The 18549-nt window shown below is 38.5% G+C and overlaps 2 long non-coding RNA genes across 2 annotated transcripts; one reads left to right on the forward strand and one right to left on the reverse strand.

Annotated features, from left to right (window-relative positions):
- Nucleotides 1-3407: 3407 nt before the first annotated feature.
- LOC117292954 lies at nucleotides 3408-7004 on the reverse strand. The gene is made up of 3 exons (XR_004519338.1): nucleotides 6551-7004; nucleotides 5218-5347; nucleotides 3408-4125 (listed from the first exon to the last, which is right to left on the reverse strand). It is a non-coding gene; the product is annotated as an uncharacterized LOC117292954 (long non-coding RNA).
- A 2374-nt stretch (nucleotides 7005-9378) lies between these two features.
- Nucleotides 9379-11071, forward strand: LOC117292189. Its single transcript, XR_004519269.1, has 3 exons — nucleotides 9379-9616; nucleotides 10500-10589; nucleotides 11048-11071. It is a non-coding gene; the product is annotated as an uncharacterized LOC117292189 (long non-coding RNA).
- The last annotated feature ends 7478 nt before the right edge of the window (nucleotides 11072-18549 follow it).

Below are 18549 nucleotides of genomic sequence, written 5' to 3' on the forward strand. Positions count from 1 at the left end.
GTTCGTCAGCATGTTTTGCATGCTGGCAATGGAGAGGGAAAGCTTATGTATTCCCGTTGAGTTTGCCTGAAGCTTCGCTTCTAAGCTTACATTTGGTGTAATATCTTCATCACCAGCGGCTTGGCCGCATTGAAACTCAGACTCAATGTCTGACGGGAGCTCTAAATCAATTGAATTTTCCATTTCGATGTCCGCAGTGCTGTTACACACGAAGAAAAGATGGCTCAGGACTTGTGTCCGGGCCTTTATTATACGGGCATCGCCCCATGGACTTATTAGAATAACAATACAACCTTTGAATGTATTGTGTGATCCGCATGCCATCACGTAGGAAGAAATGCAATCCCTCTGAAGACTTGTACGAATGTTATGAAATAGCATCTGAAATGGTTGGTCCTTTTTCACTTCCAGGCGGAATAGTAAATCGCATTGGATTCAACTTTTATGAGGATCGTCTCTAACAAAAGTTGATGGGTAATAAAACCGCTGGGTAACTGTATGGATATGAGACTATTAATAAATATGTTTTGCAGACTTGTATTTGTTTTTACGTTAATCGTTTTAGAACAAGTTTCATGTTTAAAGGAACACGTTGCCTTGGATCGGTCGGGTTGGTCTTTGAAAAGGGTTTGTAACCGTTTGTTATCAAATACATAGGTTAGAAAGATGTTGTAAAAGTAGAATACAATGAACCACACAAACATACCTCGAAATTGCACGGTTTTCCTTTTACCTCGTCGACTAACACGGTCGGCCATTTATGGGAGTCAAATTTGTTACTCCCATAAATGGCCGACCGTGTTCCGCGAAGTAAAAGGAAAACCACGCAATTTCGAGGCAAATTTGTGTGGATCATTGTATTCTACTTTTAAAACATCTTTCAAATCATATTCATTTTAAAGACCGACTCGTCCGATCCAAGGCAACGTGTTTCTTTAAAGTTCTCCTTTCACTGTGCATCAGAACAAGATTCTGGGTAGTTGAAACCTTTGGGGGCAATAATGAGCTTTCATGTTTAAACTTCAAAGTGGAAGGAGGATATGAAGTATATTATAATATGGCCATATTCAATTCAACTAAACGAACACACCCATTGATACGCAATCAAATTCTATTGTGGACATGACAGCAGTGTGCTGTTGTGGGCATTATGGATGCACCGTTATCTAATATCATTGTATCCAATGGAATCACTGGATCAGCCAGCAGGGACCTGTATTCATCCTTGCCGATAAAGACAGGGTCAATAGTGGTTGATGACCACTCAAACACATCCAAATCACATCCAAAGGACATTATAGACTATGGTCCCCAGATTCGGTCTCGCATGAACTATTTTGAAATGGCAGAACTCCTCCACAAAGAGAAAGATTGAATTAGTACAATGCGTTTAGCTTCTAGCCTCATCTCATCTACCTTTTGGTCACAGTCGAAATCGTTGTAAAGCAATCTTTGTAATAGTGCTAAGAGGTTGTTGACAACTCCAACTCATCCGAAGGATATTAAAGACTGGAGGTTGCGTTTAGGTTTAAGGCAGCAGTTCATATTTACTACCCCGCAAAGATTAATTGCAATAGAGGTTCAAAACAATTCGTATGATTGAATATCAAACAAAACACAAAAAGTACCAACATCAGAACACATTTGTTGATTTTATTCATGCATTACTAAACTACAATATTGGTTCTATAAAATACATTGTAAATAGAAAAATAGAAATTAGATAATCAGATTTGGTCAAAGATTCAAGGCAGAAATATTTTGTACTGAATATCAGAGTTTTGTATCTAATTGATATGCTTGAAACTGACTGACACCAAATGGTTATATTGATTAAATAAATAAACTAAATATAACAAAATTGTATTAGTCCTTAAAGTTGTTATTTACTTTTGTAATCCAATCGATTTTGTTGATTAATAAACAAGGTGAATAAGACAATAGTCCAGTACGTTTAAATAATTTTACATATCACTCAGATGCATCCAGGATTGGATGAAGAAGTCATGCTCTTTTAATCCAACAGCTTGGACCAGTCATGGCTTCAAGGTTTGTAGAAACTTATATGGTTTTGTGTTTTCTATATATATATATAAATGTGAATCCAAATTCATTTATATACATGTATATATATAAATGAATTTGGATTGAACAAAGAAAAATTGACTAGAGCGGGAGTTGAACCAACGACCTCCGGATTAACGTGCCGGCGCTTTACCAACTGAGCTATCTAGCCCTATGTTGGTGGTCTGCCAATTTTGTCAATATCTTTGTTCGGGGGGTGCCTGTCAGAAGCCATTAAACCGCAAACTGCCGTGTAGCCAGGGATCACACCCGGGTAACGATGCAACCTGGGAAGCGGCAGACAGGGGATCACCTTAAAGGGATGCGACTTTTTATATCAGATACTAAATAATAAACCACAAGGGAAACTGACTGGGTACATTTTTAAATGAATTTGGATTGAACAAAGAAAAATTGACTAGAGCGGGAGTTGAACCAACGACCTCCGGACTAACGTGCCGGCGCTCTACCAACTGAGCTGTCGTGTTTACTAAGTAGTAGTGTGACGTGTTCGATTAGTCAGACCCCTAGTAAAACAAATTAAAAAAGACCTATGTGGGTTTGGGTACCAGCAAGAATTCACAAATCTAAACGTTGACTTGATGACAAGTCGTTAGGCGCAGTCTGTGTGTTACTAACACACAATCTGCCGTTCATGCAAACAGTCACAGTATTATTATACACATGCAACGGTCGTAGGTAGCGCGTGGTTGCCACCATTGATCTCTATTATATAATGACTCTCACACACATACTGGGATCGAGGATGAGTATACCGTCCCCGTGACCACACCGCGCTTAACAATTACCGACTTGATTTCAAGACTAATCTAAACGAAGCGACAAAGCAAGTTAGACTTGTTGATGTAAAGTCTGGGTGTCAGGACACTTCGTACCTTTGCCACTTCGTACCCTGGACACTTCGTACCTTTTGAAGGTACGCAGTGTCTTTGGACACTTCGTACCTTGGACACTTCGTACCTTCCCTTGAGACACTTCGTACCTTCCCGTGAGACACTTCGTACCTTCTCACGAGACACTTCGTACCTTCAGACGAGACACTTCGTACCTTCAGGATTTCTGCATAGTTTCTGAATTTCTGCATCAACTGAAGGGTCACATTGCTAGTGTCGCCAATAGACTTATTGCACCGATTGAGGACATAAGTGCATTATTTAAACAAAAAGGAAACAAAAATTATTTCTAATATCTAAGAACAACTTAAAAACACTTACAAGAAACACCCAAACACTTCACAACCCCAAGGATATTCCACAAATATTTTTAACAGTAATCATTATTTTTAATGAACTTCACTTTAATGTCCATATCAAATAAATAAATCATAATAAAAATCATAGTAATAAAAATCATAGTAAAACACGTTTTAAAAATAAATACATTTTAACTTAAAAACTGGTATTCCATCTTTTCCTATAATCCGGAAACATCGGATGACGTAATGTACACCGGCCTCAAAAACTTCCAGCGGAGCGGCGCCCTCTATGGCTGACTGGAACGAATGGCTGATCCGCACGAATGTTACAATTTTAAATTATGATATTTTAAACTTCACACTGACAAGGACTTTAGCCTGAACACTGAACCGAACAATGTTGAGGATTTGTTTTTGCTGTTTATTTGATCTATTCGACGTTTCTAAGCGGGTAGCCGTGAATTAGGACGGGGAGTGTTTGGGACTAGCTACAGCAGTAAGCGGGTAGCCGGGAGTTAGGGCGGAGGGTGTTTGGGACTAGCTACAGCAGTAAGCGGGCAGCCGGGAGTTAGGGCGGGGGGTGTTTGGGATGATCTTCACAGATGTGAGGAGTTTCATTGTCGAGATGTAACATTCAGGTCCTTCGTAACGTCGACAATAATCAACCATTGCATCACGACCCTTCACGTTGTACATGCCCCAGCGCTCGTCAAAGAGTCCTGCCAACCAAGCTTCTTTCATCTGCTTTAGGGAACAAAGTGACGAACCAATACTTTGACAGTAGGCTTCGGCTGAATCCACATCATCTTTCGAATATTGTTCTTTTGTCAGACAAATACTGCGTCCTGCAAATGGAAGCAAACACAAATACGAACATCGTAAATAACAACATAGAAACAAAGGAGACAACGATGCGTGTCGAGATATTGGCTAACAAGTTTTTAGCCTTCGAGAAAGACTCTGCTAGGGTCGAAACGTCATGCCATTAACTATTTTTTTGCAGTTTCTTATTCTGTCAGGGCACTCTTGTTATCTGTGATGAACTAAAAGTGTCATTCTGTATAAACTAAAAGAGCCATCTGTATATTATACTAAAAGTGCCTTTCTGTATAAACTAAAAGTGCCATTCTGTAAAAACTAAAAGTGCAATTTTGTAAAAACTAAAAGAGCCATTTTGTAAAAACTAAAAGTGCCATTCTGTAAAAACTAAAAGTGCCATTCTGTAAAAACTAAAAGTGCCATTCTGTATAAACTGAAAGTGCCAATCTGTATAAACTAAAAGTGTCATTCTGTATAAACTAAAAGTGCCATTCTGTAAAAACTAAAATTGCCATTCTGTAAAAACTAAAAGTGCCACTCTGTATAAACTAAAGGTGCCATTCTGTATAAACTGAAAGTGCCAATCTGTATAAACTAAAAGTGCCATTCTGTATAAACTAAAAGTGCCATTCTGTATAAACTAAAATTGCCATTCTGTAAAAACTAAAAGTGCTATTCTGTATAAACTAAAAGTGCCATTCTGTATAAACTAAAAGTGCCATTCTGTAAAAACTAGAAGTGTCATTTTGTATAAACTAAAAGTGCCATTATGTAAAAACTAAAAGTTCCATGCTGTGTGAACTAAAAGTACCAATCTGTATTTAACGTTCTGTATAAACTATAGTGACATTCTGTATCATAACTAAAAGTGCCGTTCTGTATGAACTAAAAGTTCCATGCTGTGTGAACTTAAAGTGTCATTCTGTATCAATTGCAAAGTTTACTACCTGAATTGCAGGTACAAGGATTTCCACCTCATCAAAAGGTTTTGTAATATGAGAGAGTGCTGCATAACAATTTTGTGTTTTTTCCTGAACTGTTGCTTCGAAATGTTCTATACCACTTTCAGCAGTCGTTATAATTGGTTTGTATGAATGCAGTGGCCATCGTGTACTTACGTGAAAACGACCAAAAGTACTTTTCCGGACAATCTTTGTGTTTGTCTTTTAATGCAGACGCAGGGATCCCACCAAAATATGCTGTCGTGGTGGTCACAACAGTCAAAATAAGCATCAGCTTGAAAATCATCTGAAACGAAACCATCCAACCGTTATTAAATAAAACGACTAATATGTATGCTTTTACAAATGGGGCCGTTGGTACATTGTTAACCAATCTTTAATCTAAAAGCCCACAATACCATATAAGAACAAAGAGAACGGCCGATTCCAAAGTAAAGACGTCATTAGTGCTCATTCTGATCTTTGAATTTTCTGTTATACATGATTATTTCACTGGTATTCGCTGCTTTGTGCCTCCCAGTTGAAATTGTTGTAAATGTTTGATTTAATCCTGTCCATGTGAGAACCCATTTTTATAAGCTTGATCTCATTATTTTGACATACAGCCTGGTTATAAAGTCTTGACGTCTGTGTTGAATAAACTTCCCAATTTTAGCTGCACTGTAACGTTTGACAAATCTCTGTTTCCGTATCAACAAGGTCTCTAATGCTACTCTCATACTGTGGAGAATATGCAAGCGAATGTACTTTAGAACGGATATATTTAAACATGGACTATAACGGATTATTGATATAGCCAATATTACTATTTTTGTACAAGAAATGTTAAATAAGGACTGATATTTTTTTCATGGCTTGAATGTAACTGTAAAATGTGAAAATTTATGTAAAAACCAAAAGCTTTGTGAAACCTAAAGACGTATTGTTTCAAATCAGGGTTTGGGTAGACTTTGGTTAATGCATGGCTACCTCTATGGTTAGTGGTCTACTCACTCAGCTTTATTTGCCTGGTTTTAGGATATCAATGACAACTCTTGGGTATACCATAAATGGTTAAATAGACATCTTTACTTCTACAAAATTCACTTGCAAGTATTTGTGTTCGAAATATTTATGACGAACGAAACCTTGAAGAGATGAAGAAAAATGGTCCGTTATGAAATAAAGTAGTATCTAATTAGTGCAATTTTATATATTTGTGTCACTTAAAAATAAATTAGTAAAACATTGGTGGCAGGATATGAAAAGTTTTCTGATGTTGCTACAACGAGATAAGACGTAATGAATATAAAGGATTAATGATGATGACAAATCAACTCGAGAAATATTTCAGATTTCAACAAGAATCAGTTTGCAAACGTATCGTGTCCATTAAGCATCGTTTTGATATTGAGCAGGACGTAGCAGTCGAACCCTCATAATCAACCAACAAACTCAATTAAATAAAACATTAAAGGATTAAGAGGAAATCATCAAAATGAAAACATACCTTGAAATTGATGGAAGTTTTATGTAACCCTGGTGAAATAGCGTCTCTAGATCTGGCAGATTTGACGTCTTACTCGGCGCTGGCTCTGACTTATATGTGAAACCTTTAGACGTTCAAATTAGTGTTCAGAGGTTTCCTTTATTCTGATTCATTACAGCAGGGTGAATATTCATGTATCGGCCTCTGTGATGACGAAACCCCCGGTGTGCTCGTGACATACCAAGTAACACAAACAGTGCAGGACTGTCTCAACTCACATTAGCTGTTTTGCTTGGTATGTCAGGAGCACACAGTCTATTCATTCGCCTTTGAATAGCGCGGGTAAGATTCAGGTGTTTCGTCATCGCAGAGGCCGATACATGAATATTCACCCTGCTGTAATGAATTGTGGGTGTAGCTGCCCAGGGAGAGCTGTTCATTGGCTCTGACGTGGTCGACCGGCCGACGTACCTCCAAAACCTATGAACACTATTAGAGCTGAGAATGTCGTAGGTGACTTTTGAACCTTAACAAATCAAACCTATCCAACCAAGACAAAGTCCCTGGATTCTGTCTCATGAATAAGGAACGACCAAACACCATTCATGTTTCGTTCGTGAAGAGATAGGCGTGCCTAGTATCATGCCACTCAAGAAAAGCCACTGAAAATGTTTCAATTTATTGGACACAATCGTGTAGAGACCTTGCAAGCAGAACTCGTTGTAAAGAAATCTTTCTGGGGGCTTAATAATAAGAGGTTGTTGTCAAGTCAAACTCACCCAAAGGACATTATAGACTTAAGTCCCTGGATTCTGTGTCGCATGAACTATTTCGAAAAGGGAAGATTTCTCCACAATAGAGAAAGATTGAATGAGCAACACAAAGGGTGCACTACACAATATTACGCAAAACTTCGTTTGCCAGATTAACGCCATAAAATTGGTGGTGGCCTTTTAAAAATAGGAATTTGTGGGGGAATGGGTGCACTAGATTGGACAAAATTGACAAGTTGTTACGATCGGCGGGTTCTGTGTTTCAACTTTTGATGGGACTTGATAAATATAGGCTTTAGAGTTGCCTTGGATCGGCCGAGTTTGTCTATAAAAAGCTTCTTGTAACCGGTTGTTATAAAATGCATATGGTTAGAAAGATGTTTTAAAAGTAGAATACAATGATCCACACAAATTTGCCTCGAAAATGCGTGGTTTCCTTTTACTTTGCGAACTAACACGTCGGCCATTTATGGGAGTCAACAATTGGACTCCCATAAATGGCTCGGACCGTGATAGTCGACGAGGTAAAAGGAAAACCACACAATTTCGAGTGATACTTGTGTGGATCATTATATTCTACTTTTAAAATATCTCTCGATTCATATGCATTTTCAAAATCCAACTCGACCGATCCAAGGCAACGTGTTCCTTTAAACTGAGTCCAAATGGGGCAACCTACCAACAATGCATCCCTCAACCCCGAGTCACGCGTTTATGTAGACTATTTCTAGGTGTAGATTGTCATGTAAAGCTACATTCTACGGGACTAAAAGCGAACAAGTTTAACCCATATCCTGCTGGTCTTGCCGCTGGTGAAATACTTGATCTGGCAGACTTGACATCCTACACAAAATTACAGAGGACCAAACAACCCTTCCTATTGGTCGATGAAAAAGATGTGATTAGATTTAAAAACACTGGACACTATTGGTAATTGTTAAAGACTAGCCTTCACAGTTGGTGTATCTCAACATATGCAAAAAATAACAAACCTGTGAAAATTTGAGCTCAATCGGTCATCAAACTTGCGAGATAAGAATGAAAGAAAAAACACCCAACATCTGAGAGGGGGCACATCACTCGTCAGACTCCCTAGATTACACCTGAGAACATATACGGCCTAAAATTTTCACGGGGCCCTAAAGCTGGACCTGGACCCCACGCCGTAAATGTTATGACTAAAGGCCGGTTTTTAGTCGGTCGCGCGATGGAAATCTTGAAGCGCGATTATAGGCCTTAACGATGTCCCCCTCCCCCCCCCCCCATCTTTCAATTTTATAACAAACGGTTCCAAACGCTTTTCAAAGACCAACTCGACCGATCCAAGGCAACGTGTTCAATGTCCCTGGGTGCTTCCTCGCGTTGAATCGCAGACGATTTGGTTATATAATCTGTGTTGGGGATGTCCATCAATGAGCATTGTGCAATGTTGCACAATTCTCAGAATTATTTAGAGTAATCTTAAGAAGCTCATCTAACAAAGGGTAATAAAGTCCCTGGGTGCGTCCTCGCATCGAATCACAGACGATATGGTTATATAATCTGTGTTGAGGGATTTCCAAACAGGAGTTTGCTCTCGTGATATTTTGTCCAAAATTCTACAGAGCAAACAGAAAGGTGGAAAAATGTAAGGTGTTATACCAAACCACTGCATTGAGAAAGCGTCAATGGCCCATGCGTTAGAGTCTGATTTCCATGACACAAAGCAATCTATCTTATTATGAATATAAGATGCAAACAAATCAACATCTGGGTATATTTGTGTTTTGTTGACAACATCCCAGAACATACGTGAGTTGAGACTCAATTCTTTATTCAATTTCTTACGAGAAAGATAATCTGCAGTGGTATTATGTACTCCCGCGATATGGGTTGCGGATAGAGTAATATTTCTTTCGATACACACTGTTAAAAGAGCTGGGCAAAATATCGCTGGGTAAACGCCATTTGTGATTTGTTGGTAAATTTTTGTTCAACTATTGAGTAAACTTTAGGGTTGGTTAAGATAAAAAAGTTACCAACGTTGAGTATAGTTTACACAACAATTGTTCGATAAACATTGTCCAATTAATTGGTATTGTTTATTAGATTTATCCAACCACGAATTGCTGGGTAGAAACATTCCCGGCAGATGGGCATTATGGCGTGAAAGGGCGTGACGTTAACCATTTTGTTGTGAACTTTGTTATCGTGCGCACACGCGCTCATTACCAAGTCAAGGAAGTTATAATGCGACGTCGATGATGGCTGACCACCAAGTGTTGAGATTACTGGAGGAGTGTGGCGTTAGTGTCCCTAACGGACGTTTTCTGAGGTGAGAATTGAAAAATGTATCTCTAAAGTTTAAAAGTACATGTTCTTATTATGATTTAGATCAAGAACGTGTGGGCCTGTCCGAAAACTCGGCTTGAGCTGTGAATGCATGGCCCTACCGCACGTTATCGCAGTTTCAGGGACATCATTGACACACAACACACACACGACGCCACACGCAGAGCCATGCCTAGCCCTTGTGTAGTAGTAGTAGTAGCCTATATAACGTCCAATAGTGTCCTTAGTTAACCCCCTTATCATTAACTTTGATTGATAATATCCCTTGATATGAAACATGTAGATGAACTTGGGTGAACATGTAATGTATATAGCAATTAAAACAGCATGGGTTTGGTAGGCCTCTTCTTCCCAAGGAATGGGAAAACTTTGTTAATTATCTCCAAAGATTTGGTATTTTCTCCTTAGAAAATGGGTAATCGGTTCTGTTCTTCCAAAACGTTGAGTACATGCTATTATCTTGCCCAACTGTTTGCTTACTGATCTAAAAAAGTTGGGTTACATGTTCCTGATCTCCCCAAGGGTTGGGTACATGTGCACCGCCAACTATATTCTCCCTAAATAGTGGGCGCATGTGCTCCTATACCAAGCAGTGGGGGTACGTGACACTGTTTTACCTGGGACCGGGGTATGTCCCTATTTTCCCCTGATGCTGACAATTTGGAAACAAAATGACCACTTCTTGATAAAAAGGGAACACAAAAATCAAAGCAAAAAAAAGGACCCTTAAATTTACCAAGATTACACTAGTTTTAAGAGTATTGGAAGCAGTGCATAGTTACACACAGCTACTTTTAAGATAGGATATCTATGCCCATGCGTAACAGCTTTGCAATTAAATTTTTGTTTGTTTACAACTCATACAGATAATGAGATCGACATGCAGGCAATGAAGGTGCTGACCAAGGCAGATAATTTGCAACTTATTCCCGAAATCATCCATCGACACTCAACGGGTAAGTGATGAATTTCTCTGAAAACAAGCAGCCTTGCTTTGGTCTTCTATTTGTCACTGTTATCTGAATTTGTTTTATTTAAATGACTCCAGTATGTTTTGAAAACCCAATTTCATGAATCATTTGTTTTCAGAAATAATTACAATTCTTACAAACCCAACACAAAATAATAGTAACACACATGTCTCTAGTAAATTACTGTTACTCTTCTCAGTATACGGATCTGTCCTGGTGTTCGTGCGTGGTTGTCTTCAGATTGTGCCGTCACCTTGTAAACCCTAACAAGGCGCTTTAAACAGCTCTCATAGCTCAAAAAAATAACTCTGTATATCCTCTTGTTAAATAAAATAACAATGATCACTTTACTTGACACTTGAATGTTATATTAGGCGCTATATCTTAAGAACTGAGTATTAGGACATTAACAAGTTTTATTAATTATTCTTTTTATGCCACAGGATATCATAATGCCACACTACCTGAAGGACAAAGCTTCATCAAAGCTTCATCCCCAGCCCTTTGTGCTATCATTAGGCAGCGCTGATCTGGAGTCAAGAAATGCTTTTCCACAACCATCAGTCATGAAAGCAGTAGATGTGTACTACAAGGCACACTATGTGCTGGACTGCAAATACCAAGTTCAGTGCCACGGGTATGGACTTTTTTTGAAACGTGTGTGTTCAGCCAGCAAGGTGTGCAATCGAAAGAAACCGCCACACTGAGAGGTCTAATGGCTTATCTTGCACATTAAAACGTGCTGGTAAGTCACTGCAGTAATGCTGCACCCATCTAAAAGTATAAAAGGCTACCTAACAAGTTATAATTATTGTAGTCGGTGTGTGAGAGAATCACATTATAAAACTTTGTTAAGTTAGCAGCTTTAAAGGTTTCATTAGTAAACATAATACAATTTAAAAGTGTAAGTCCCTGTTACATCTGACTGGTCTAACTTGTCTTTCAAGTGTCAAAAAAATGACAACTCTTGTTTGTATTTTGTTTAGAAAGTACTTTGCTTTACAAAATAACTCTTTGTTTTGAAAGTCACTGCAGCAATATCTGCTATAAACCCATTTAAAATTATATAAGGCTACCTAACAAGTTGATCCTTAGGCAGTCTTATTATAGTTGGTGTGTAATAGAAGCAGATTCTTAACTTTGGTATGAAACAATGTTATGAGTAAATATATTACATTTTGAAAGTGTTCATCCCAGTAACGTCCGACCTGTCTGACTTGTCGTGCAAGTGTCATCGAATTGACAGTTCTTTGTTGTATTTGCTTAGAAAGTACTTTGCTTTACACAATAACTCTCATTGTTTTGAAAGTCACTGCAGCAATGTCTGCTGAACCCATTTACAAGTATATAAGGCTACCTAACAAGTTGATCATTAGGCAGTCGTAGTCGGAGAGTAAAAGAAGCAGATTCAAAAAAATTGTTTTAGTTTGAAACAAACAGGCTTTTTCCGTTGATTTTTTTTCTGGGGGATGGGGTGTTTAACCCTTTAGTCCCTGCACCGCCCGAGTTTGCTGAAATCCAACTTCTCAAGATTCTTGCAGTAAATTACTGGAATCGTAGTTCAAATTTTAAAAGATAGCCATGGCTTAATGTGTATGCACAATTTTTTACCCTTTCGGTAATATTTGTCTAAAAGTACAAGTTCTCATGGGAACAATAAATGCCTCTCGTTAAACGGTTACGGTAATTTTTATGGCGAATATTTTTGTGCACGGATAAAATGAACACAAAAGCTTTTCAAGGCTTTTGTCTGGCTCAATGCTCATACTGATTAAATGCGAAGGCGTTAATTTTCGACAATATCATCATAAATGATGAACAGTTTCCTGTTTACTAATGAGCGTTTTATTTTTCGTAAGAGCTAAATTATTTCATCATCATTAGCTTCGACAAGTCAACTGTGAAGGGAGAATTAATAACGATCTATAACAACTAGATACATTACCAAATGCGTAGACCTACTAATGACTATCGAGTTTTCTTTTGATGTTCCTTTTTTTCTACAAACACAAGCTAGCGAGGTTTCCTCGTACCGCATACAGTGTATCGCTATATGCGGCTGGGCGGTACAGTGGCTAAATGGTTAAGTCAGCAGCTTTAACGGTTTTATGAGTAATATAGCCTATGTTTGTATTTATTTGTGCAAAAACGTTGTTTCATTGCTTGTTTGATGTTCACAAATAAAAAAGGAAAAGCAAAGAAGTACTTTCTGAAGTCTTTCATTAATGTTTGTGCTAATTACTCAACTGTTGGATGAATAATTTGGTTCAATCTAGTCTCAACAACTGAGCTTTAGTAATGGATTTGTGCCCAACAGTTTACAAAAACGAACGGAAATTTACCACCAAGAGGTCATTATCTGGATACACGGTTGCCCATCTATTGCATAGTCATATTCCAACTACTAAGCAGTTATTCCTTAAGGTTGACCAATATATGAGGAAACATGGTTATACAACGTTTGTGTAACTGTTACTACCCAAGAATTGGGAGACTTATTATTACCAACCCTTGGACATACAAAACAAACCAAAGGTTGGGCAGAAGTAAATTCCCAACTTGTGTGTAGGTCGTTTGCTCAATCATTAAGCAATGACATTGACCAACGACCGTTGGGCTATAATTGCCCAATAGATGTTGAAGCTGACTATTGTACCAACGTTGGGCAATAAGTTGGGCAATTTTTTGCCCAAAGTTCTAACAGTGCACCAAAGGAACATTTTTGATGCGAGGGCATTTAAGGGACCAACAGTTCCCCCCATTCTCGAAATATAAGACACAGCTGTGCTATTGTCTGATTTGATCAGAACATGAACATTATTGAGAGTTTCACAGAGAGTTAGCAATGCATTTTGAGCTGCCAATAACTCCAACATATTTATATGCAACTGTTGTGTTTTGGACCACTTACCCTGTGTGTAAGAGTTGTCCGTTTCGGAGACTGCACCCCAGCCGGTATTACTGGCATCTGTACAGATAACAATAGTAATGGGTGGTTTTTTAATTGACGATTTTACATCATCGCATGGAATATCCAACCACCATGTTGTCTCTTCTCTTATAGTTTGGTTTACTGCAATATTTGCATCATAATTGCCATACTCATTTTTTAGGGTATTCGATTTGGCAGATTCGAGTTTTCTAAAATGCAATTTTCCTCTTGGAAAAGCATCAAATGTGGCAATAATCATGCCTATCAATTTTGTGAGATTCCGTAAAGTCAAGACTTTCTTTTCCAGAATTTGTGTTCCCTCCGATTTTAACTTGTGTATTTTCGACTTTGGAACATTGATCGTCATTGTTTTGGAATCGATCTCAACGCCCAGGTAAGTTGAATGGGTCTGCGGTTTCAAGCAGGATTTTCCCTTGTTTATATGGAATCCCAAATATTCCAATAACTGTACCACAAAGGTTGTTTGTTCATTGCTTTCATTCTCCGATGAAGCCATGATCAGAATATCGTCAATAAAAATTACCAACCGAATTCCTTTACTTCTTGCTGTTGCAATGACTGGTTTCATCCGAAAGGTAAACAGGTGAATCTATAGAACTGATTCTCCCATGAAAAGCACAGATAAGATTGATCATTCTCACACATTGGGATTGCGAAGTACGCATCTTTCAGGTCAATGGAAGTAAGGAAGTCATTGGATTGAATAATTTCCTTAACTAGTTTTATATTTTCCATTTTAAAATGTTCATATCTGACAAAAGTATTCAAATCTTTCAGATTTATAACCGGTCTCAGTCCACCAGATTTTTTAGGAATGAGGAAAATGTTCGATACGAACCGACAGTTAGACCTTTTAGTGGGCTGAATTGCACCCTTTTGAAGGAGTTCTTTTATCTCCTGATTTACAGTCTGGATTTCCTCATTAGAAAACATTGTTCTTTTTGGTTTGACTGATTGTACAGGGCGTGCAATGAAATCAATTTTGCAGCCTGATATGGTGTTTAGAATCCACCTGTCGGAGGTAATCTGAGACCAATTATAATGGTGAAACTTTAACTGCCCGGCACATGCCGAAATTGCAGTGGAGTCATGTTTTACATACCAGTTTTTTGTTTCAGTAAATTGACCACTTGTAGCTGTTGCTGTAGGTTTATGGTGGGAAAACTTCCCACTATCATTTTTCCCGCCTCGGCGGTTGCCACTTGGGTAGTAGGATTGCGTATACCGCGGTTGAGTTCTGTTTCCAGAGGTACGCCCTGTCGTGAAACCCTGGCGAAATCCACGGGTTCTTTGGGAGTAAGGCTCAAACCGACGGTTTTGAGTACTTCTGTTATTTTCTGAATAAGTCAGCTTTCTACCGGCTTTAAAAGCCTCGGCAACCTGTTTCATTGATGAATTTAGATCTTGTCCGAATAGTTTATCAGACACAGGTGTGCTCCTTGAGCACAAGCCCTTATACATAGGGTTAAGGCAGGGTTTCAAATCATCCCGTCGCTTCATACTTAATTCATATGATGCATTTCCCGATAGTGTAATGCCATCAAGGGCATACTGTTTGATTTTTTCGGTGTCTGCTACGGTACCCGCCTTGGCAGTGTCCCGTAGTTCATTTAGAATATGGAAGTATGGAATCATACCTTTGACCACATGTTTCTGAATTTGCTGAGTGCCCACGTCTTTGGAGCGGGCCGATGCAGGAATAGTGCCCCACAAGTCTGCGTCCACTCTGGGGGCAGATACAGCCGGCGCATTAGCCGGTGTCGCATATTTTTCTGCGATCTTTGTATATATCTCCTTTTTGATCGGTAGTGTTACCGCTTTGGTTGCTCTATCGGCCAAATTTGAGAAAATTTCTGCGCCTTTGGCTTCAGAAGTCTCATAAATGTCTTCGCAAGACAATAAATCAAAATCTTCCTCCTGTTTTGAAGGAGAACTGGCTGCCACGTTACTGGTCAGCTCGAAAATTTGGTTTGGGTCATAACAGTTACCCTGTTGTCCAACGAAATCATCATGAAACATATTGTCGACTGGGATTGCAGACGACTGTTGGTTTTTTACCATGTTCGTCAGCATGTTTTGCATGCTGGCAATGGAGAGGGAAAGCTTATGTATTCCCGTTGAGTTTGCCTGAAGCTTCGCTTCTAAGCTTACATTTGGTGTAATATCTTCATCACCAGCGGCTTGGCCGCATTGAAACTCAGACTCAATGTCTGACGGGAGCTCTAAATCAATTGAATTTTCCATTTCGATGTCCGCAGTGCTGTTACACACGAAGAAAAGATGGCTCAGGACTTGTGTCCGGGCCTTTACTATACGGGCATCGCCCCATGGACTTATTAGAATAACAATACAACCTTTGAATGTATTGTGTGATCCGCATGCCATCACGTAGGAAGAAATGCAATCCCTCTGAAGACTTGTACGAATGTTATGAAATAGAATCTGAAATGGTTTCAACTTTTATGAGGATCGTCTCTAACAAAAGTTGATGGGTAATAAAACCGCTGGGTAACTGTATGGATATGAGACTATTAATAAATATGTTTTGCAGACTTGTATTTGTTTTTACGTTAATCGTTTTAGAACAAGTTTCATGTTTAAAGGAACACGTTGCCTTGGATCGGTCGAGTTGGTCTTTGAAAAGGGTTTGTAACCGTTTGTTATCAAATACATAGGTTAGAAAGATGTTGTAAAAGTAGAATACAATGAACCACCTAAACATACCTCGAAATTGCACGGTTTTCCTTTTACCTCGTCGACTAACACGGTCGGCCGTTTATGGGAGTCAAATTTGTTACTCCCATAAATGGCCGACCGTGTTCCGCGAAGTAAAAGGAAAACCACGCAATTTCGAGGCAAATTTGTGTGGATCATTGTATTCTACTTTTAAAACATCTTTCAAATCATATGCATTTTAAAGACCGACTCGTCCGATCCAAGGCAACGTGTTTCTTTAAAGTTCTCCTTTCACTGTGCATCAGAACAAGATTCTGGGTAGTTGAAACTTTTGGGGGCAATAATGAGCTTTCATGTTTAAACTTCAAAGTGGAAGGAGGATATGAAGTATATTATAATATGGCCATATTCAATTCAACTAAACGAACACACCCATTGATACGCAATCAAATTCTTTTGTGGACATGACAGCAGTGTGCTGTTGTGGGCATTATGGATGCACCGTTATCTAATATCATTGTATCCAATGGAATCACTGGATCAGCCAGCAGGGACCTGTATTCATCCTTGCCGATAAAGACAGGGTCAATAGTGGTTGATGACCACTCAAACACATCCAAATCACATCCAAAGGACATTATAGACTATGGTCCCCAGATTCGGTCTCGCATGAACTATTTTGAAATGGCAGAACTCCTCCACAAAGAGAAAGATTGAATTAGTACAATGGGTTTAGCTTCTAGCCTCATCTCATCTACCTTTTGGTCACAGTCGAAATCGTTGTAAAGCAATCTTTGTAATAGTGCTTAGAGGTTGTTGACAACTCCAACTCATCCGAAGGATATTAAAGACTGGAGGTTGCGTTTAGGTTTAAGGCAGCAGTTCATATTTACTACCCCGCAAAGATTAATTGCAATAGAGGTTCAAAACAATTCGTATGATTGAATATCAAACAAAACACAAAAAGTACCAACATCAGAACACATTTGTTGATTTTATTCATGCATTACTAAACTACAATTAGTTATATAAAATACATTGTAAATAGAAAAATAGAAATTAGATAATCAGATTTGGTCAAAGATTCAAGGCAGAAATATTTTGTATTGAATATCAGACTTTCGTATCTAAGTGATATGCTTGAAACTGACTGACACCAAATGGTTATATTGATTAAATAAATAAACTAAATATAACAAAATGTTATTAGTCCTTAAAGTTGTTATTTACTTTTGTAATCCAATCGATTTTGTTGATTAATAAACAAGGTGAATAAGACAATAGTCCAGTACGTTTAAATAATTTTACATATCACTCAGATGCATCCAGGATTGGATGAAGAAGTCATGCTCTTTTAATCCAACAGCTTGGACCAGTCATGGCTTCAAGGTTTGTAGAAATTTATATGGTTTTGTGTTTTCTATATATATATATATAAATGTGAATCCAAATTCATTTATATACATGTATATATATAAATGAATTTGGATTGAACAAAGAAAAATTGACTAGAGCGGGATTTGAACCAACGACCTCCGGATTAACGTGCCGGCGCTCTACCAACTGAGCTATCTAGCCCTATGTTGGTGGTCTGCCAATTTTGTCAATATCTTTGTTCGGGGGGTGCCTGTCAGAAGCCATTAAACCGCAAACTGCCGCGTAGCCAGGGATCACACCCGGGTAACGATGCAACCTGGGAAGCGGCAGACAGGGGATCACCTTAAGGGGATGTGACTTTTTATATCAGATATCAAATAATAAACCACAAGGGAAACTGACTGGGTACATTTTTAAATGAATTTGGATTGAACAAAGAAAAATTGACTAGAGCGGGAGTTGAACCAACGACCTCCGGATTAACGTGCCGGCGCTCTACCAACTGAGCTATCTAGCCCTATGTTGGTGGTCTCCCAATTTTGTCAATATTTTTGTAACGATACAACCTGGGAAGCGGCAGACAGGAGATCACCTTAAGGGGATGCGACTTTTTATATCAGATATCAAATAATAAACCACAAGGGAAACTGACTGGGTACATTTTTAAATGATTTTGGATATATATATATGTTTTTTGTCATGTGAAAAACATGTTTTTTTCTAATAATGACCTACACTATTCACTATGGTTTCCCTTTTGTGCGTAACTAGCAATTATGGTGATTTTTAAATGTACATAACTGGTTTATCATCAAACATTGTTGGCGCTGTTTTAAAAGAAACGACCCGAAATTAAATAACCCGGAAGCAGTTTGGAGAAGCTGATGAATATTAAAACAAAGACATTTCGGGGTAGTGGCTTTCCAATTAATTTCTGGT

This window comes from Asterias rubens, chromosome 7, assembly GCF_902459465.1.
Source record: "Asterias rubens chromosome 7, eAstRub1.3, whole genome shotgun sequence".
Lineage (NCBI taxonomy): Eukaryota > Metazoa > Echinodermata > Asteroidea > Forcipulatida > Asteriidae > Asterias > Asterias rubens.